Here is a 22,104-nt window from a genome sequence, read left to right as displayed (position 1 = left end):
TAAATGGTGCTAGAAAAACTGGTTTTCCACATGCCAAGAATAAAACTAGACCCATATCTTTCACCATGCACTAAACTAAAATATAAATGAATCAAAGATCTAAATATTAAAACAGAAATACTAAATCTTCCAGAAGATAGAATAGGTAAAACTCAGGGCTGGGGATATGGCTCAATGGCATAAGTGCCTGCCTGGCAAGTGCAAGGTCATGAGTTCGATCCATGTACTGAAAAAAAAAAAAAAAAAAAAAAAAGAATAGGTATAACTCTTTTTTTTTTCTTTTTTGGTACTGGGAAGCAAACTCAGGACCTTGCACTTGTCAGACAGGCGCTTGTGCCGCTGAGCTATATCCCTGGCCCTAATAGGTACAACTCTTGAAGACATAGGTGTAGGCAAAGATTTTGCCTATGGTGTGGGGAAAAATTTTTGCCAGTTATTCCTCAGACAAAGGACTAACATCTAGAAATAAAGAACTCAAAAAAATGGGACTCCCCCAAATTTAAAGATCCAATCCAAAAATGGGCATCTGAGATGAATACACACTTCTCAGATGAAGAAGTACAAACAATAAATAAATATATGAAAAAATATTCTGGTCATTTGAGAGACGCAAATTAAAACAACACTAAGATTCCATCTCACTCCAGAAAGAATGGCTGTTATCAAGAAATCAACCAATAACAAATGCTGGCCGGGCTGTGGGGAAAAAGGAACCCTTCTCCACTGTTGGTGGGAGTGTAGACTTGTGCAACCACTGTGGAAATCAGTGTAGAGATTCCTCAAAAAACTAGGACTGGAGGTCCCATTCCACCCAGGTATTCCCCTTGTTTGTATTTTCCCAGAAGAATTAAAAACATCATACCATAGTGATATATGTGCACCCATGTTTATAGCAGCACAGTTTGTAATAGCTAAATCTTGGAAACAACCCAATGCCCATCAACCAAGGAATGGATAAAGAAGATGTGATTTTTTTACACAATAGAGTACTACTCTGCCATAAAGAAGGATAAGCTTGAGACATTTCTAATTAAATGGATGTGCCTTATACCTCTTAAATGAAGTAAATTGGACACATATCTTTAAATATCACATTGTTTCTCTGGTTTGAGAAACCAAAGTGTAAATAAGGACCAAAATGTATAGTAGATCTTGGGAAATGGAAAGAAAATGTTCAAAAGGGAAGAGGAACATGGAAGGGGGAGAGAGAATGAAAGGAAGGGACAAGAAAAAAGAGAAAGGAAAAATGGAAACAAAGCTTTTGTAAAGAAGGAGGGGAGGGGCTGGGGATTTAGCTCAGCGGCAAAAGTGCCTGCCTGGCAAGCGCAAGGTCGTGAGTTCGGTTCCTGGTACTGGAGAAAAACCAAAAAAAAAAGAAGGAGGGGAAAAGGGGTTGAAGGAAAGGGAGGGGAATGGAAAAAAAAGAAAAAAGATACATCATGTGCAGGTACAAATTCCCTATGATGAATGTGATCATTTTGTATCTCTAAAATGTACCAATAAAATTAAAAAACATTTTGGTTGTGGGGAAAAAAATTTTTAAATCTGGAAAAAAAAAAAAAAAAGAACAAATCAGTTCAAGTGGTACAGCATTTTTCATTCTACCCAGACTCTAAAGAATTGCACGCTGTCCATTGGCATTGGGGCAACAAGTCTGCTTTACTAAAGACAAATTCAGCTGTAATCTCATCTGTAAACACCCTCCCAGACACACCAAGAAACAATATTTAATCTGGGCACCCCGCTCAGGTTTACACATAAACTTAATCAACAGAACGGCCATTGCAATAATTGATATTAGCCACATGTGATGTCCAGTACAACCCCCGCAAGCCATAAGTGGCTTCCAAGTCTTTGAAGTATGGCAAATACCACAAATAATGTGATTTTTATATCATTTAGGTTTATTTTAAAACTGATACTTGCTTTGGTTATTAGAAAATGTGAACTATAAACCTTATGAAATCTAAATGCAGATCAAGTATTTCTGATGAAAACTTAGCATCCAAATTAAGATGTGGCTGTCACTGCAAAATACAAAATTTAGTAAGAAAAAAGACAGCAAAATATCTCATTAATAAAGTTGTATTATTGATTACAAATTGAAATTGTACAATTTGGGATATATTTGGTTAAAAAATATAAAAATTAATTAAAATGATGTGTTGGTCTTGTCCATTTAACATAGCTTCTAGAATGTTTACAATTACACATGTATTTTACATTATATTTCTGCTGGACACCTCTGCCCTGGCATCTTACCCTGACCAATCAAAGTCCCTACCCCACCACCTTCATTATCTCCTGTCTTCATCCTGCCCCAGTCGCACCAGCAAAACTAATTTTGCCCAGGAATCCTCAGATAATATTTTGAGAACTTCTAGTTACATAGTATGTCCTGTAAGAGTTGATTTAGTGCGGCATTGCCCCATTTCCTGGCCACAGTTGATTGGTCTAAGGTTGGGCTCTTCATTCATACAAGTATCGAGGCAAAGACCCTTGTCCTGGGATGTGCTGGAGATATAGGGGGAAAATCACTTTCTTTATTGGAATGGTTGCTGTAACTTGAGGGCCTTGCTTTCTTTCCTGCCCATAGCGAATGCTCTTCCAAGGTAAGGCAGGCATAAAAGCAAGCTGCTGAAAGCAACAAAGGTAAGAGCTAGAGGGAACAACTGAACATGATCAAATTCCTATTTCTCACTGTTCGGAAGTTAGGGAGCTTTCCTGTCCTTTAGTTGAAGGCAGCTCTTTATGTTCTTAATGATAAATCCTGCTTTGGCATAAACTAGTTGGAGTTGAATTTCTATCACTTAACCCAGACAAGTCTTAATGAAGAGACTATGAGTCAAGTTTCTTCCCACGCCATGATATTACCATGTTTTTAATTTTCAAAATGTAACAAAAATTCTGATGCGGGGCACAGTAGTACACACCAGTATTCCCAGCTACTCAAGAGGGTGAGGGAGCAGGCTAGCTTAAATGCAAGAGTTCAGGGCCAACTTGGGCAAAATAGTGAGATCCTGTCACTTAAAAAAGATTTAAAAAACTGAAGTAAATTGAGAAATGCTCAGTAACAGGCAAAGCTGGCTGAATTCATTCTAATTTGGAGAAGTTTAGAACAGAGTGGAGTTGATGTGAGAATCAAGCTCTTTTAAGTTTTTCTGTGGCACAAGTCTTAAATTACTTTTGACAGTGTCACTAAATCTGACTCCAAATTCAGCCACAACACAATTAAGTTTCCTACCACCCACCCCACCCCAGGAGATAACTCTTTTAGCTGCTTGAATTACTGGTACAAACAACCGTCCTCAATTTAATTTCTCCAAGTCACAAAAGACTAGCACTGTTAACTTAGACCTGTACACTTTTCAATAAAGGGCTTAGTGGGCCCAGGTTCAATGTATTCCCAGTAACCTACAATGCAAGGCCTTGCTTCTGCTGTTATATAAGAGGACATAATTAGAGCTATACTATGTATACAATGAATAAAAAAGACATTTTCACCCACTTACCTCTTTTTAATGTGATTTTTATCAATGTTCATTTTCTAAATAAGATGGTGTTAAGGTTCTAGAAAATTATATAATAAAATAAGACTGTTCTACTTCAGACCCAAATATACTGAATTCTATCCTCTCTAGAAAAGCACATTTAATTGCTGTTCAAGGACCAAAGGTCTTTCAGAAATGAAGTGCCTCTCTTTGTCTCTATTTGTATCTGTCTTTACAATTGCATGACCTCAATGACAGAGAAACTCAGATAAGCAAGCAGAGGAGCAGAAGAGTTGCAAAGGTGAGGAAAACATTCATTATATAACTGGTAATATCAGTAACACACTTCTGAATTGTAAGCACAATGGTAATATAAAAAGATCCAATAAAAGCTTTGGTCCATTATTACAAAGACTCTTGAGAAAGAATTGCCCTTAGGCAGTTCAAAAGATAATCTTGATGTTCTAAGTTCACTCTTTTTTTAGATGTGTAATACTTTTTAAAATTAGTTCTTTCTTCAAAAAAATTACATATGATAAAAACGTGTTTTGTTTTCTTATATCACCTTTGATTTTTAAAATTTGGCATTCCTCTTCTCTCCTGAACTACATCCAGAAATTCTTCAATGGATTTCTATTTTGCTAAACTGAAAAGAAATTGGCAGCCTAAACTAGCAGATCAAAAATCAGATCCCAACACCACCATTTAATAACCACACAGACTCATGCAAACTAAGTATAACAATATTTACCTTAGAATAGGGATATGGAAATTAATTGAGACAGTATATGCATATGTTAAGAATACTTTGAATGAAAGTTATCAATTACAGTGATAGAGTGATGACAATGTTTATAGCAGCACAATTCACAATAGCTAAATTATGGAAGCAGATGAATAAACAGAGAAACTGGTATGTATATTATACAGAGTGGAGTACTACCCAACCATAAAGAAGCGTAAATCTGAGTCATTTGTAGGAAAACAGATCTTAAGACTATAATGCTAAGTGAAATAAATCAAACACATAAATTAAATGTTGCATGGTTTTTCTCATATAAGAAAGCCAAAACATAAGTAACTGAAAGAGCAAAATAAAAGAGAGATTGTAGGCAATAGGGAATTAGACTTTGTGAAGATGGGAAAGGGATCTGGGGATGAAAGGAGATGGGAGAACAGGACAGAGGGGGAGTAAAAATTATCAAGATGTGATACACATATGCATCAGTCCCCCAAGATGAATGTAATTATTATGTAGAGCAAATATATACTAAAAAAATTTTAAAGAGTACTTTGGAGGAATAATACAGAAACCCTAAAAAATAAGAAAGTTGTTTGGCTCATGTAACTGAAAAGGTCAGAGTAGGACTGTGTGCTTCTGAAGTTTCCTTCAGTAAGTATCTCTAATGATGTCACCAAGGACTCATTTGGTTTCTGCCAATCAACTTAGTTTAAGGCAGGCTGTCCTTCAATAGCAAGATTGTTGCCCAGAGCTCTAAAGAATCCATAACTTTTGACTCATATTCTGTGTAGAAGAGTCTCTTCCAGCATCTTCTGTGGAAGAAGAGATTTTCTTTTCCAGAAGCCCTATTCTGGCTCTTGATCAAGTTAAATGTCCTTCCCTGAGGCAAACTTTAAGGACAGGATGTTTAGGTAAGGGGATGAATGTAAGTGAGGGAAGTAGGAAGGATGATCAAAACATATATGAAAATGCCACAATAATATCCAATATTATGTGAAATTCATATGCACTAATGAAAACATATATAGGAGCAAAAATGAAAGGGGTATTGCATTTGTTGAAATTCTTCATAAAAATCAGACTAGCTATAAAACATGGAATAAATAAATACCACCCAAACCACTTAATTGGGAAAGAGAGGAATTATGAGAAAGAGGAAAGTATTAGTTTGGGTTGCCAAGACAAAATACCGTAGACTAGGTGGCTTAATAATTTTTTTTAAAAAATTGTTTTCTCACAGCTCTGGAGGCTGAAAGTCCAAGATCAGCATTCTAGTTTATTTGGCTTCTGATGAGGGTTCTCTTCCTAGCTTATAAACATCTGACTTCTTGTTATGTCCTACCTTAATTTTTCTTGCTGCGAGGACCAGAAGAGGGAGGATCATATCCCAAAGTGCATCACATCCTTGGCAAGCTCTCTGATGTCTCTTCTTATAAAACCACCAATCGTTATCAGATCAGGATCCCACTCATACGACCTCATTTATCCTTAATTACCTCCTTTACAGTCCCATTTCCAAATACAGCCACAACGGGTACAGTATGAATAGAGTTTCAGTATGAATCTTGAGACATAAGTATTCAATCCCTAACAGTGGGAAATGGGTGAAGCACTATGCCACTGTGGATGAATGCCCTGAAATATGATGTTGAGTAAATTAAGGTAAATTCCATCCTTAGTCTTGACAGAGAAAACAGATCTTTCCAAAGTATTAAGGATTAACTTGTATCCTTGCCAATTAGACCTCCAGAAGATTCCCTAGATTGTATCACTAGTATTCATCATAAACTGCTTGCCTAAACACTTTTTCTATATAGTGTAAGATTCATGTATCTGTAAACTAGATGGTTTAGTATATCTTGTCTTTTTGTATTTTACAGAATTTAAAATGTTATTAAGATTCACAAATATATATCAGTTAAATCATGATTCAGGGCTTGTAAGTTGCAAAAAATATCAGCATTATTTTAAAAATAAGCACACTATAACGTACGGAAATACCGTGCACGGAATAATCTTCTCTGATTATTTTTGTTTCTTGTTTTTTTTTTTTTTAATCTAATATCAGGTTTGTAAGATTCATCCAAGATTTTTAAAGCTCCAACTCACTTAACATATAAATATACCAGCTTTCTTTTTGATAGTGTCTCACTGTGTAGCCCAGACTGGCCTTGACCTCACTATGTTGCCTCAGGCTCCCTCAGTGCTGGAATTACAGGTGTGCACCACCACGCTTAGTTTATGTCACATTTTTATACATGATATTTATTTTATACATGATTTTTACATTTTTATACATTTTTATACATGATTTTATTTATTACTGATATTTATTTTGTTTTTTTGTTTGTTTGTTTTTTTGTTTGTTTGTTCTTCCAGTACCAGGAATCAAACTCATGACCTTGCTCTTGCCAGGCAGGTGCTGTGGCGCTGAGCTAAATCCCCAGCCCTCTGATATTTATTTTGATCATTAGCCATTTTTACTCAAATAAACAGTGCTACTCTGAATATCTTGTTCTTATTTATGGAAGCACACAGAAATAAGCTTCTTTATAGACCCAATAGTAGAATGGTTATCCCATAGGACAAGTCAAATTTCATCTTTCATAGGAAATACAGTACTAAACTGCTTTCCTAAACACTTTTTCCTATTTTTCACTCTACCAGCTGCGTAGAGAATTTCTGTTAATCAATGCCCTTATCAATACTCACACTTTTAATTTTTTAAACCAATCTTAATCAGTAGTGTTACCTTACTATGCTTTACTTCATACTTCTCTTATACTAACATACTTGAGTACCTTTCCATTTGTCTGGTTTGGATTTCTTCATTTGTTCAAGTGTTTTGCCATTTTTCCACTGGTTTCTTTTTGTTGCTTAATTATAGGGATTCCATAAGCTCTTTTTGGGTTTTATGTATTACAAAAACCTTTTTTCCCTTTGTGGCTTGTCTTTTCACTCTCTTTAGTGTACATTTCAATGAACTACAATGCATATACATATATATATATACATACATATACATATTTGCTTTTTTATCACTTTATTCCAACCTGAGCACCTCAATATAAAACTGAACACTGGTGAACTGTTTTCCTTGCTAATTCTGAATTACTGTAAAATATACAAGAGGTCTGCTAAGAGTTTGACACTTAAATAGATTAAATCATCTGACACATGGTAGATTTCATATAATGAAAATACCTAGAAATTAGTGCAATATACAGAACTTATCAAAATAAAGTGGACTTTGAAAAACAAGGCTGCAAGATAAATGTTACTAACATTGTAATATTTATGTTACGAATTACAGATACATCTCTTATTATGGTTCTGGCCATGTAGGCACTGAAGCCCCATCTTTGCAAAGGGTGAGAGGAAGAATTACCTGTTTTAGTAACTGTATACTTTGTATACTTTTAAGCAACTCTTAAATATTACAGAAAAATAACAAACATACATGGAGGCTACAATGCAGTACCCTATTTAAGGTAGAGCTGAAGATAAAATTTAAAATAATCAAGGTTGAATGTACATAATTATTAGTGCACTGACTGTATTACATCCAAAGGGAACAGAATCCTCTTCTCTGCCCCAAACAAGACCTATGTAATGGCCTGCAGTGATTGGAAAAAAAAAAATCAGATACTTGGTTTGCTTCTTTTTTGAAGAGCTCACATGCAGGGAACATTATTCATTAAAATGCATTTCTCAGTTTTCATATTGCTAAACAAGGTGGGGGTACATTTGACTTCTTTACCCTATTTAGAAAAATAGTAAGATGGGCTATAACTTAGATGCTATTAATACTCCTTTTCTTCCTGGAAATGTGGGACTGTTTTCTTGTGGTTAATTTACCAAAATGTGGAATGTACACCTTAGATAACAGAAGAAAGTTTGCCTGAATACTGTAGCTAAGCATAAATATACTTATATTTTTCTAAAAATGTTTTTCAGAAAGGCCAAATTAATAATTTCTGATTTTTTCACACATGACTACTGTCCCAGTTTGGAGAAACTGGATGGTTAACTGTGGGTCCAGATAGTCATTTGTCTTTATTTCTAATGATGAGAAATGACTGCCTCCAACTTTCCAGTGAAACAATTACACACAGACCTCATTTTCCCTTTCTACTGCTGAAACATTAGTCAGAAGGACACATGCATATTATTAAAAATCAAGTTCAAAACATTTAAAATAATTTTGTATTAAAAATTTGACTCTATCATAAGTCTCTTGGTTTTTGGGAGTCATACTGAGCTGGTTAAATGCTCCAATTCCACTGTTATTAACATTTAGGAAGCAGAAGATTCCAGCTCACTCAAACTGGAGATTTAGTTATTACAACACTGATTTCTGGTTGGTTGTGTAGGTTCAGTGAGGTCTACTCCTCTTCCTCTAGCAGAATTTGCTCCTGGATTCTGTGGTTCATTCTTTGGCAACGTTTTAGCTATTGCCATGAATATTTCCTTTACATTCATTGATGTTTTAGCTGATGTTTCCATGAATAATAAACTGTTGTCATCTGCGTAAGACTGTGCTTCCTGGAAATCTACAGCTTTTTTTTTTTTTTTTTTTTTTTTGCTAGATTAGCCTTGCTTCCTGATAAAGCTATTACAATGTTAGGACTTGCCTGCTTCTGGAGTTCTTTAACCCAGGTTTTTGCTCTTGCATAAGATTCCTCATTTGTGATATCATATAAAACTATGGCTGCTTATGCTCCTCTATAGTACACTGGTGCTAGGCTATGGTATTTTTCTTGACCAGCTGTATCCCATATTTTAAACTTTACTGTTGTGTCATCAGGGCACACAGCCTGGGTTAGAAAAGCAGCCCCAGTGGTACTCTCTTGAAATTCATGAAACTGGCCTTTCACAAAACGAAGCACTAGGCTTGATTTGCCAACAGCAGACTCTCCCAGAAGTACTAGTTTGCACTGGCATATTTTATTTCCAGTATTTGGCCCGTTAGGTCTTGTTGCTCCTCGATTAGTCATGTCCAAATCTGAAAGAAATCCCTAATTTCAGACTCCTAAATGAACTGCCAGGATGCAAGATGTCGAATTTTTCTTTCTGGAGGTAAAGAAATCTGAGCCCGCCCCACATGGAGCTGCAGGCCACAGCTTCCTGGCAGTGAGGCCCCTGCGTGGCCCACAGAACAAAGGAGCCCGCAGCTACAGCGGCATTTCCTCTACGGTGCATATTTTAAATTCAATTCATGAATTTATGGTTAATTTTTTTCTTGCATCAGAAGTCTTTCCTTTCTTAAGGCAATTAGGATATTTTCCAATATTACTTTCTAGAAGCTTTGTTTATTCATTTTAAGTTCTATGTGTCCAACATCTGATGATTATCTATTTTCACAGACAAGATATCCAGTTGTTCTGCCTTTGCACTTATACTAGAAATGAAATAACTCAGGGAAAACTGCTCTGAAATCTACTGTTCTATACACCTGAAGTAAATTAGAGCAGAGCACAGCCTATTCTTCACAGACACTATCTACCTGAAGATAGTGTTAGATTCCTAACGTGAGGAGGGTTCAGTTCCACAAGACTGGTCCTCACTTCCAATGCCAATTGCAAGCCCCAGTTTGCTTTAATTACACTTCTGCCCCTTTGAAGTTCCCACCACCTCCTCATTGGGTTCACTTAATTTGCTAGAGCAATACACAGAACTCAGAGAAATTCTGTTTACCAGTTTATTATAAAGGATATTACCAAGGACACAAATGAAAAGATAGATACACAGGGCAAGGTAGAGGAGAAGGGGTGTGCTGTTTGCATTCCCTCGCTGAGCATGCCAACCTCCAGGAGTCTCCATTATGTTCAGCTACCCAGAGCTCTATGAAACCTTCCTTTTGATTTTTATGGAGTCTTGGTTACATAGTCATGATTGGCTAAATTGTTGACCATTTATTTGTAATCACTGTAACCTGTAGCATCTCTCCCTTCCCCAAAGGATAAGGAATAAGGCTGGAAATACCAGCCCTCTAATTCTGCTTTGGTCTCTCTGGTGTCCAGCCTGCGTTCTGAAGCTACCTAGAGGCTGCCAGACATCAATAATTCATTAGAATACAAAGACATGCTCACTCTGAAGATTCAAGGACTTTAGGACTCCTGTGCCAGAAAATTGGGATGAAGACAAAATATATATTTTTCATAGTATAACAGTGTATAAACTTGAGTCAATTTAATATCTCAAAAGTGCAGTAAACGGTATAATAAAACACAAAAGTGGATTTTTTAAAAGGTAGGCAGAATCATCGAACATTTGTACATGAGGTCTGGCTCCAAATAGTCTAATAGCGTTCTCTAGATACATACATAAATAAAAGTATGAGGTAGAGCCAGCAGCCAGCAGACTTATTTGGCTTTCCTAAAAGACTCTGACAGTTTTGCACATCAACAACTCCTAGGAAAATGGTGTTATTTTCAAATTACCTAGAATGCTATTATTGATATCATTTTAATTTTGTTTTTTAAATTGTGGCCAAGAAACAGAACCAAAGTCAACTAATGACGATTAGAAGTAAATGATGGTGTTAATAGTGGGTACTAATTTTATGTAACATTTCAGTAAATCACTGAGAAGCAGCATGGACAATGGAACTTTTCATTTGCACATAATAGCTCTATCAGTTAATATAATGTTTAGCTAGTGAAGACAAAGGCAAGATAGTGGAAAATGATGGTAGGTAGCTTGAATTTAGAGAAGGTTCAGTTATGAATTTAGAAAAGATATAATAGGGGCTGGGGATTTAGCTCAGCAGCACAGCACCTGCCTGGCAAGCGCAAGGTCGTGAGTTTGATTCCCAGTATTGGAAAAAAAAAAAAAAGAAAAGAAAAGATATAATAGTGTAGGGAAACATTCACTGGAAGAAAGATAACCTCTTTAACAAATGGTGCTGAAAAAACTGGCTTTCCATAGGCCAAAGATTAAAACTAGAACCATGTCTTTCACCATACACTAAAGTCAAAATGGATCAAAGATCTAAATATTAAAACAGAAACATTAAATCTGCCAGAACACAGAATAGGTAAAACTCTTGAAGACACTGGTGTAGGCAAAGACTTTATGAATAAAACCCCAATTGCACAGGAACTATCACAAAGAATCAACAACTTAGATCTCATCTTACTAAAAAGCCTTTGCACAGCATGAGAAACCACCAGCAGAGTGAAGAGACAACTGACTGCGTGGGAAATAATGTTTTCCAGCTGTTCCTCACACAAAGGATTACTGTCAAGAACATACAACAAGCTCAAAAAATCAGACCCCTGATATGTAAAAACCCAATCCAAGAATGGGCATCTGAGATGAATACACACTTCTCATCTGAAAAAGTAAAACAATAAATAAATATATGAAAAAATGTTTAACATCACTGGTCATTTGAGAAATGCAAATTAAAACAACACTGCGACTCCATCTCACCCCAGAAAAATGGCTATTATCAAGAAATCAACCAATAACAAGTGCTGGTGGGGATGTGGAGCAAAAGGAAGCCTTCTCCACTGTTGGTGGGAGTGCAGACTTGTGCAACCACTGTGGAAGTCAGTATGAAGATTCCTCAAAAACTAGGACTACAGGTTCCATTTGACCCAGCCATTCCCCTTCTGGGTATCTTCTCAAAAGAATTAAAACATCATACCACGGAGATATACGCACATCTCCGTTTATAGTAGCACAGTTGTAATAGTCAAATCTTGGAAACAACTCAAGTGCCCATAAACTGGTGAATGGATAAAGAAGATGTGGGTTTTTTTTTTTAATGCAATGGAGTACTACTCTGCCATAAAGAAGGATATGCTGGAGACATTTCTAGGGAAAGGGATGCATCCTGAGTCCATACTCTTAAGTGAAACAAACTGGACACACATTGTTTCTCTGGTGTGAGAAACCAAAAGTGTAAATGAGAGGGGCTGGGGATTTAGCTCAGCGGCACAGCGCCTGCCTGGCAAGCACAAGGCAGTGAGTTCAATTCCTGGTACCGGAAGAAAAAAAACAAAACAAAACAAAACAAAACAAAAAACCAAAAGTGTAAATGAGGACCAAAATGTATAATAGATCTCGGGAAATGGAAAGAAAATATTCAAATGGGAAGGGGAATATGGAAGGGGGAAAGGGGAAGGAAGGGACAAGAAAAAAGAGAATAGAAGGGAAAATGGAAACAAACGGGGAGGGAAGGAGGTACAAATTCTCTATGATAAATGCGATCATTATATATATCTAAAATGTACCAACAAAATCTGATTTAAAAAATAATAGTGTAGGGGAACAGGAGCCGCACTCAGAACTAATCACTGGCTCCAATTAAATAAAAATTACGTCTCTTGAAGTTTCTTGCCTTTTCCCCCACGCACTTCTCGCCCATTGCCCACAGTTCTAAGCAGAGCTGATGAGACTCAGTAGCTAGAGGGGAATCCTCCCTGCAATCTCTGCTTGCTGCGATCTCCAAATCTTCAAGGATTGCAGTAAGGGAAACACTTAGGATGAAAGAGGAAAACGTGAACGAATACAAATTGGGATGAGCTTTCTTTTCAGAGAGAGAGGAGGTAGGAAGATAGAATAACTCAAAAGAAAGTAAAAAAACAAAACAAAACGAAGGAACAATATTCAGAGGTAAGATATTTCCATTGGAAGACCTCTAAAAACTGTTTTAAAAATCATTCAGTTGATTACACAACATATGAAATATAAAGGAACAAGAGAGAATTTAAAACATGAAAAAAATTCACATTGCTCTTATCCTTTGAAGCTCGGAGATGTTACACAACTAGGCTGGTTTTGCCTGGTGCACAGGATGCCAATCACTGAAACAATGAGTTTTGCAAAAGAGAAAGTTCACATAGGAGGCAGGCAGACATGTGGAGGCTGGAAAGTCTCAGATCCACCTCCCCAAGGCTAGGGTTCGGGGATATTTTATCAACTGTTACCATCATGATCCACATGTCAGAGGTGTTATTTAAGTCAACTAAAAAGCAAGTAATTAAGAGCAGGTTGTCTAAACAGTTTATTCAAGAACTAAGGGCAAGTGAAGCAAGTTAAGCCTAGAGGTTTTAACTGAGAACAAAGGGATAGGTGATTTATTTAGCTTTTCCTTTGCTTTCAGAAGCCATTTTAACACAACCAAAAAGACAAAAGCTTGTTTCTCAAAGAATGAGTAGAAAATGCAAAAACTTTTAAATAAATTCCTGGAGGACAAATATATCATGTGTTCTTAAGGCCCATCAGAGGGTATAGTGGGACGTAATGGTGGTGAATGACTACAATCAGAATGCCTAGCTTCTAGTCCTGGCTTGCCTGCTCAGCTGCAAAAGAGCGATAATAACACCTGTCTCGACTACCTGAAAGGCTGGTTTGGGCGTTCAAACAAAACCATCTATTTAACTGTGTTTTGAAAACTGCAAGTTGCTCATAAATATAAGGCCTTTTTATTACTCCATCGCTGAACTTATTCCAACTCCCAAACCAGAAGGATCTAGGAGAGCTATATGGCCTTGCCATGTGGGGACACTGGGATTTGTTGTCTTTTGTTTATGGGAGTATCCTGAGGGAAACTTTTAAGTGTCTTTCAGATATGGGGAACAAGGCAGGGTCTTGCACATGGTAGGCAAGTGCTCTAAAATAACCACTGAGCTACACCTCTAAGAATTTTAAAAAATCTACTGTGCAACTAGCAAGGTGGTGCCTGTAAGGGTAATATGCAAACAAGTGCTTATGAAACACTGCCAAGTAGCAGCCACCAAAACCCCAACTCCGTCAGAAGGGACTTTTCCACGGAATGGTACATAGTTTTCGTGGAGAAGGACGCATCCTGCTATCATTCCACGCGTGCCGCCCGCTGAGTGGAAATATGAACTGGTAGAATTATCCAATGACGTACTTATTGTAATTCCCTTCTGATATTTAATAACGTGTCACAGTTCCTTGGAATATGCAGAATGTTGTAACAATCTCCAAACTCCAGGAAACCCGCCCTGCTGTTCCCCGGCAACAAGCAGGCATAATGCGCGCGCACTCGCATCCCAGGCTCACGGCCCTCCCGGGCGCGCGCCCACCGACGTCAAGCCACGTGACCCGGGCGCGGCGACGGCGGGGTTGGGCGGGGCCTGGGTCGGCTCCGCAGCGCCGCGCAGGCGCCACAGGGTCGCGCCGAGCCGAGCCCCTCCTGCTCCCTGTAGGAGTCAAAATGGCGGCGAGAGAAACCTGGAGCAGTCCCGGAGCCTGAGCCACTGACAGGAGAGAGGGCGGCGGCAGCGGCAGCGGCAGGAGGAGGATGGCCGCGGGTGCTGGCGCCAGTGTGGACGGAGGTGCTGGTGGCGGCGGCGGCGGGGGTGACGGCAGCTGTCCCAGCAGCAGCGGCGGGAGGAGCCTCCGGGGTGAGTGTCCCTAGGTGTCTCTGAGCCCGAGAAGCGGACGTTCTGCCCGGCGCGGCGCGGGGCGTCCCAGCGAGGAAGGGGCTGCGCCTGGGCGTGGGGACGCGGGGATGGGGCTGGGACGACGCGGGAGGCGCGGGCGTGGGGCGGGGACGGAGGAGTCGTCTGTCCGGGACCGAGGCGCGGTGGTGCCGGACTGGCCGGTCCAGGACGCTTCGAGGGGCGGGCTGGGCAGCGCGCCCCCGTCCCGGGGACAGAGGCGCGAGGTGTGGCCCTCGCAGCGAGAGGGTGGCCCGAGGTGGTCGCGGCCCGGCCGGCTTTGGGCTTGAGGGTCCGAGCTCCGAGGGGCGGGACCTGCCGCTCCCGGGACTGGAGGAAACCGCTCCGGAGTCTCAGGTGCCAGTTACCCTGTGCGGGGCCGCGACCTCCGAGGGTGGGCGTGGGGCGGAGGACCCGGGTTAAGGGACCGCGAAGGCCTGATGCAGGCCACTCTCAGGGGGAGAAGGTAGATTGTCCGATAAGTCACTGTTTGGAGGATAAAGCTGGAATTGAGTTTTGACAGGTAGAGGGGAGACAATACCGAGTGTTTGATAAAGAGGAGGAGGCAGTGCTCCTTGGAATACTTGAGTGGCAAAAGGCTTGTCTTTTCCCATGCTTTGCACAGCTGTTTACTACCTTACCCCCGAGGTGAGCGAGAACTTTAGGTTTTTGGAGAAACTCTGAGAAGTGTTGTTTCTGCTTTGAACTACAATGGCACCTTTTCACGTACCAGCACAGATAATAAGTACTCTGGAGTAGGCCTAATTTACTCAGGCAGTCTTGGCCATCGTTACCGGTGCCACTCTTTCCTGTGCTAAAACACCTTACTGTAACGAGAAAAGAGGCATCTTTTGCAGAATTACTTAGCTTTTTCAACTAACAGAACTCTTTGTCTCTGAGTAGCATCCATTTCTTCTAGCTTGCTGAAATAAATTGCCTTCATCCTGAAATGTGGAAGGAAGATTTCAAATGGCCTTACAAGAATCATGCATTGTTAACTGCAGCTGTGATTACACTTGTCTTGGAATTTTGGAGTGAGAAAAACCTGTAGAGATGTAGTGTGATTGTTGTATTAAAAGCCCAGAAAGCAGGCCCAGAGAAGTGTGTGATTTGCCATGCATGAGTCTTAGAGTTGACAAGGGGTGAGATCAAAACTAGGACCTAGACCTATTAACATGCCATTTAGAGAGCTCTTTTGCTGCCCAGTCTTCCCTGATTGTATTCTTCACCACACTACCTATCCCTAGATCTTTGTGCAGTACAATTGAAAACAGAAATGAGTGTGCCTCTAATTCTGACAGCTCACTCATATAACTGCAATTTTTTTTTTCCAATCTGAATTTAACAAAAACTGAGTGACATTTATTTGGAGTTTTCATAGCCCCATGATTACATTTTCATCTTATTGTAGCATAGCTCTTTCTTGTGTGAATTCAATAATGTAGGTCAATATTCTGTCCCACAAAAACTAAATACTATATTGTTTTGTGTCCCAACACCAGCATTTAAACAAGTTCTTTGTATTAGACTCTAATACTAGTGCTTAAAATATTTGTGATTGTTCTCCTGGTTAAACTAATTTCCACCTGTCATCTGATTGGATCATAGCTATTTTACTTAACAGTGTTTCATAGGTTAATCTTCAGAAATACAAGAAAACCAAATGAGTCTCGTTTCATGTTCTAGTCACTGAAATTCACACATAAAAGTCACTTAAATGATTCCAGAAGATCTACTTTGTGTTCCACCTTATACTAGAGCTAAGGGAGGAGTAAGAATGTAATATATAGACTTTGCTGTCGGGTTCTTACTGGAATGATAAGATGTACGCACACGGGTCTGAAAGAATTCTGTGGGTGTTCAGGACAGAGAGAGATGGAATGAGGCCTCAGGAGTCTAAAGAACTTCCTGGAACACTTGGGGCTTTAACTAGCCAATGAAAGTTTATATTTACAGAGTTGGAAGCAGTCACTTTGTGAGGGAAGAGCAAGAGTATAAATTGAAGATTAACTTGCGGGGAGGAGATTAGGAGACTAAGATGAGCTGAGAACTGAATTTCCTTGAGAGAATGATTTCCATAGGAAATGTTAAGACAATTAATTGGAAGGCTATCTCTATAGAACGTTTGCTGAGTTGAAGAGCTTTGGGTTTTTTATTCTGTTGTGCAGAATAAAAAAGCTTTTGAAAGTTTGGAGGCCAGGGATTAATGTGATAGACCAGCAAGGTGAACCTGTCAGTGATCTGCAGATTGAGTTAGAATGAGGATAGAGTGGAATGATCCAGGAAAGATAGTAGCTAGCTGTTTAACCTGACTGGAACAGATGAGATCCTAAAGTAGGGTGGAGTAGGTAGGAATGCTTGCAGAGTATGTGTTTGTGTGTGGTGAAATACACATAACATAAAATTTATGATCTTAACCGTTGATAATTTTACAGATCTGTGGCATTTATACATTTACATTGTTGTACAACCATTACCACCAGCCATATTCTTTTCATTTCATTTTATTGAGTGCCAGGGATTGAAACCAGGGCCTTGTGATGCCTAAACAAGTGCTCTATCACTGAGCTACATCCCTGGCCCCTGTCTACTGGAATCCTTTTATCTTTTCAAACTGAAATTCAGTACCCCAGTAAACACTAATGTGGTTACCTCCCAACCCCTAGCAACCAACATATCACATAGTCTCTGTCTCTGTGAATTTGATATTCTGCATATCACATATAAATGGAATCGTGGAATCATACAGTAGTTGTCCTTTTATTATTGGCTTATCAACATAATATCAAGTTCCATGTTGTAACGTGTCAGAGTTTCCTTTTTAAGAGTGAATAATATTTCATTCTATTTGTATGCTACATTTTTTTTATCCATTCATCCAGCAATAGACCCTTGAGTTGTGTCTACCTTTTTTGACTGTTGTGTAATTGCTGCAAGGGATGTGGGTGTAAAAATATTTATTCAAATCCCTGTTTTCGTGCGGCTTTTGGTGGGGGTGTGATGCTGAAAAAATTTTACATTCTCCTGGGAAATGTGCAAGGATTCTATTCTCCACATTCTGGCCAATATATGGGTGCTTGAGCAGTTTGGTTTAATTTGGGGTGTGTGTGTGGCACGCTGGTTGATTTTAAGTTGGTTTTGTTGTTGTTGAGTTGTAGTTCTTTGATTTTCTAAATATTAGTCCCTTATCAGACATGATTTAAATATATTTTCTCCCAGTTTGTGGAAAAGTGTTTAATTTTAGTGAAATCCTGCTTACCTAGCTTTTCTTTTGTTGCCTGTGTTTTTGGTGTCATATTCTTTTCATTGAATACTCTTGGCACTCATACTAAAAATCATCTGAGGGGCCAAGGGTGTAGTGTAGTGGTAGAGAACATGCTTAACATATGCAAGGCCCTAGGTTTGGTATCTAGCATTAAGAAAAAAAAATCATTTGATCTTAAATTTCAAGGATTTACAGTATTTTGGGGCTTTCTATTGTATTGTTTTAGTCTTTAAGTCTGTCTTGTTGCCAGTATCACCCTGTTTAAGCTTCTGTAGCTTTAAAGTTTGAAATCAGTAAGTGTGAAAACTCCACTTTTTTTCCCCTAAGATTGTTTGGCAATTTGGAATTTCTTGAGATGCCTTATATTTATAGAATTATTTTCTAATTCTACATAAACAAAAAATAAATGGCTATTGAGATTTTAGACATTACATTAAAATGATGATTGCTCTGAGTAGTATTGCAATTTGAACAATATTAAATCTTTAGCCCATGAAATTAGATGTCTTTCCATTTATTTGTGCCTTTAACTTCTAAGTTTTTTTCTGGCAAATGGAATTTCTAGTTTAAGTTTTTTGAGGAATCTCTATACTAATTTCCATAGTGGTTGTACTAGTATACATTCCCACCAGCAACGTAGACGTGTCCCTCCTGCCGCAGCCTTGGCCAGCATTTGTTATTTGATTTCTTGATGATGACCATAGGATGGAATCGTAGTGTTTTAATTTATATTTCTCTAATGGCCAGTGATGTTGAACATTTCTTCATGTACTTATTGGCCATTTGTGCTTATGTAAAGTGTCTATTCATTTCACCTGCCCATTCTTTGATTGGGTTTTTTATTTGGGGGAGTTCTAATGTTTTTGAGTATCTGAATATTTACATATTCTAGATATTGGTTCTCTATCTGAGGAATAACTGGCAAAATTTTTCCCATTCCATGAGAGTCTCTTTACTCTCTTGCTTGTTTTCTTTGCTGTGAAGAAACTTTTTAATTTGATATGACCCCATATGTTGATTATTAATGTTGTTTCTTGTGCAGTTGAGGTTCTTTTCAGAACATATTTGCATGCGTCTTCAAGGATTTTACCTATTTTATCTTCCAACAGATTGTTTCCGTTTTAACACTTAGACCTTGATCCATTTTGATTTTAGATATGTTCATGGTAATAGATATGGGTTTAGATTCAAACTTCTTCATGTGGATAGCCAGTTTTCCCTGCACCATTTATTTATTTATATTTTTTTGAGACAGAGTTTGTTGGTACAATTTAGATATGCATAATGATCACATTATCAGAGGGAATTTGTACCTGTACATGATGTATCTTAGTTCCTCCTTTTCTCCCATTGCCCTCCCCTCTCTTCAACCCTTTTCCCCCCATTTGTTTACCAAGCTTTGTTTCCATTTTATCATTTTTTCTTTTCCCATCCACCTGCCCCATTCCCCTTTCCTTTGAACAATTACTTCCTATTTCACAATATCTATTAATACATTTTGGTCCTTATTTATACTTCCAGTTTTTCACACCAGAGAGATAGTACAATATTTACACATATTTGTCTGATTTATTTCACTAAAGAGTATGGTTTTTAAGGACAATCAGTTTAGCTATTAATGTTGAGACAGTCTTGCTATGTAGTTCAGGCTAGCCTTGAACTCACTGTGTAGGCCAGACTGGCCTCAAACTCACCGTGATCCTCATGCCTCAGCCTCCCCAGTGCTGAGATTACAGGTGTACACCACTACACCTAGCTTCCCAGTACCATTTATTAAAGAGACTATCTTTCCTTCAGTGTATGTTTTTTGGCCCCTTTGTCCAACTTGTTTTATAGTCCCTGTTTTTTTGTGTTTTTAATGTGCTTACCTAGTGCTTGAAGTTTTTCTTCTTTTTTTTTTTTTTTTTTGGTTTTTGGTTTTTCTCATGTACCGGGAACCGAACTCACGACCTTGCACTTGCCAGGCAGGTGCTTTTGCCGCTGAGCTAAATCCCCAGCCCCAAGTTTTTCTTCTTGTCATGAACTGTGAGCTTCCCAGCTGGTATGTGCAGTGGCAGAAATTTGTGGCAGAAATTTGCTTTTATTCATGCATGTAGGAGGCTGGAAAAGGTGATTCAGTACCAGCTCCAGGGGTAGCTTTTGGCTAGTCCAAACTGATTAGCTCATGGCACTTCCTGTAAACTGTTTTTTGTCCCAGTTGGATTGAAAGGAGACACTCCTAAGTACACTTGAGGATTTTCATTTTTAAAATTTATTTATTTATTTATTTGTGGTGGTGATGGTGATACTAATGATTGAACCCAAGGCCTTCACACTGAGTTATATCCCCAGCTCACTAAATTCCCCAGGCCAGGCTCATATTTGCTGGAGTTACAAATGTGTACTGCCCTGCCTTACTGGGAAGAGATTTTTTTTTTTAAAAGGAGCATGAGACTCCTATTGCTCCTGACAGCTGTCTTGTAACTGCAGAAGATGAAGAATTCCCTGGAGTTTGCAAAACAGAGAGGTAGAAGGAATCTATACCCTTCATAACATCATTTAGCCACATGGTTTGCAGGGTCTGGATCTTCTCATGGCAGATCAATTTCTTACTGTTTAAACCAGTTTCTTGGGCTGGGGATTTAGCTCAGCGGCAAAAGCGCCTGCCTGGCAAGCACAAGGTCGTGAGTTTGGTTCCTGGTACCGGAGAAAAACCAAAAAAAATAAAAAAAAAAATAAACCAGTTTCTTGGAATTATCATTAAAATTCTCCTGATTGATATGGTCCTTTTTATTGTTCAAGATCCACTTATATTAATCAAACAGTAGGTCTCTACTCTGTTGGTACATCAGATAACTGTTCAGACCATGTTCCAGTATATCACTTGTATGTCTGACCTCTCCACATAACTATGCTTTATGTGAAAACATACAGGATATAGCATAGTATCTGGTGCATAGTAAGTATTCAGTTGTTAGGATCAAATAATAACATGAAAGAGTACTTTGTAAGTGATTTTAAAATAAACTGGAGGTATATTATTGTCTTTAAAGTGAAAGTGGAAAAATTAATTAGACCAGACATTGTTTTTGCTTATCCTTCATTATTATCTAGAAATTTTCACTGAGAAAAAATGTGAGTCTCCCTAGGCCATAATCCTTATGGAAGGAGTAGTAATGAGTGTGCTATTATTGTGCCATTTCCTTCCTTCCTTCCCTCCCTTCTTAGGGGGAGATTTGTATGGCAGAATTAACTCCAAGTATAATGTGTCTTTAAAAACTTCAGAAGTATGTTTTGATTGACATAATATTGGTACATATTTGTGAGATATACTGTAATGGTTTTTGATTCATGTATACATTGGGTCATATTGTCTTTTTTCCATGTTTTGAAATTATATTTAGGTTTATTTTACCTGGGATTCATCTGTGAGTTATTTGGGAAGAATTCTATAATATGCTGCAAAAAACAAATTATTCTTGTCTTAGACTTCCCAAAATACTTTTTGCTTGCTTGAGACTAGACTTGAGAATTTTCTTGTAAGCAAAAAGCTTTGTGGCACAGTTGGGTAAGTTTGTAGCAAATGTTAGTAATAGCTAATGACATAGAAGTCTGATTACAGCCTTAATTACAGAGTCATAGTTGAGTCACATGCTTCAACAATGTCTGACAAGTTAGGAAGGATGGAGAAAAAGAGTTAAAATTTGCAGATTCATCATGTGTTGGCCTTAGTCAAGCAAATTAAACTTCATAGGGATTTTTAAAACAGGGAAGTTATTTTTAAAATAAGGGAAAGAGGAATAGAATATACATTTAGAAATTTAGAAGGTTATATGGGGGATATATGAAAAGATCTGTTTGTCGTATATGACTATACAGAAGACTCTTATTTTCATGTCTAGTTTGTTAGCTTTTTACTGCAGTTACCTTTCTTGTGCCTTACTTTCCACATCTGTAAAATGAATAGTATCACCCTGAAGGTTCCCGTTTGAACTAAGATAGTCTGTATGAAAGCACTTAATACGCTATATGGAACACAGATGCTTAGATATTTTTTCTCCCACTTTTCAAAATGTGCAAATGTATGTAATGCTATTTCTGTTTCAAATTTTGAGACGTTAAGCCAAGATCTGTCTTGTATTTTGTATGTGCTGTTTATGTCTGTAGACTTATTTATTCAAGAGAAGTTTTACTTAGTTCAAGCAA

At 38.3% G+C, this 22,104-nt stretch overlaps 1 protein-coding gene and 1 pseudogene across 3 annotated transcripts in view; one reads left to right on the top strand and one right to left on the bottom strand.

The window, feature by feature from the left end:
* Window positions 1-8,552: 8,552 nt before the first annotated feature.
* LOC102004974 lies at window positions 8,553-9,325 on the bottom strand (annotated as a pseudogene).
* A 5,020-nt stretch (window positions 9,326-14,345) lies between these two features.
* Btbd7 (BTB (POZ) domain containing 7) overlaps window positions 14,346-22,104 on the top strand; it is a 100,028-nt gene continuing 92,269 nt past the window's right edge. For 2 of the 3 annotated variants that reach the window (XM_013517217.1, XM_013517218.1), the window contains exon 1: window positions 14,346-14,618. The gene's annotated coding sequence lies outside the window, so the exon portion shown is untranslated. The remainder of the gene's footprint in view (window positions 14,619-22,104) is intronic. The other variant, XM_005390344.2, reaches the window with a different exon arrangement.

Source organism: Chinchilla lanigera, unplaced genomic scaffold (assembly GCF_000276665.1).
Source record: "Chinchilla lanigera isolate Chin_1 unplaced genomic scaffold, ChiLan1.0 scaffold00037, whole genome shotgun sequence".
Classification (NCBI taxonomy): Eukaryota; Metazoa; Chordata; class Mammalia; order Rodentia; family Chinchillidae; genus Chinchilla; species Chinchilla lanigera.
The sequence above is the reverse complement of the archived record's forward strand: the minus strand, read 5'-3'. Positions and strand labels throughout refer to the sequence as shown.